The sequence below is a fragment of the Pygoscelis adeliae genome, unplaced genomic scaffold (genome assembly GCF_000699105.1).
Source record: "Pygoscelis adeliae isolate BGI_AS28 unplaced genomic scaffold, ASM69910v1 Scaffold172, whole genome shotgun sequence".
Classification (NCBI taxonomy): domain Eukaryota; kingdom Metazoa; phylum Chordata; class Aves; order Sphenisciformes; family Spheniscidae; genus Pygoscelis; species Pygoscelis adeliae.
In genome coordinates this window covers 1,855,201-1,855,472 of record NW_008824338.1, presented here as the reverse complement: position 1 = coordinate 1,855,472, position 272 = coordinate 1,855,201, and positions in this window count along the sequence as shown.

The window sequence follows — 272 nt, the reverse complement described above, 5'->3', positions numbered from 1 at the left end:
CTCCAGACCCCTCACCAGCCTCGTTGCCCTTCTCTGGACACGCTCCAGCACCTCGACGTCCTTCTTGTAGTGAGGGGCCCAAAACTGAACACAGTATTCGAGGTGCGGCCTCACCAGTGCCGAGTACAGGGGCACGATCACTTCCCTGCTCCTGCTGGCCACACTATTTCTGATACAGGCCAGGATGCCATTGGCCTTCTTGGCCGCCTGGGCACACTGCCGGCTCATGTTCAGCTGGCTGTCAACCAGCACCCCCAGGTCCTTTTCAAGTG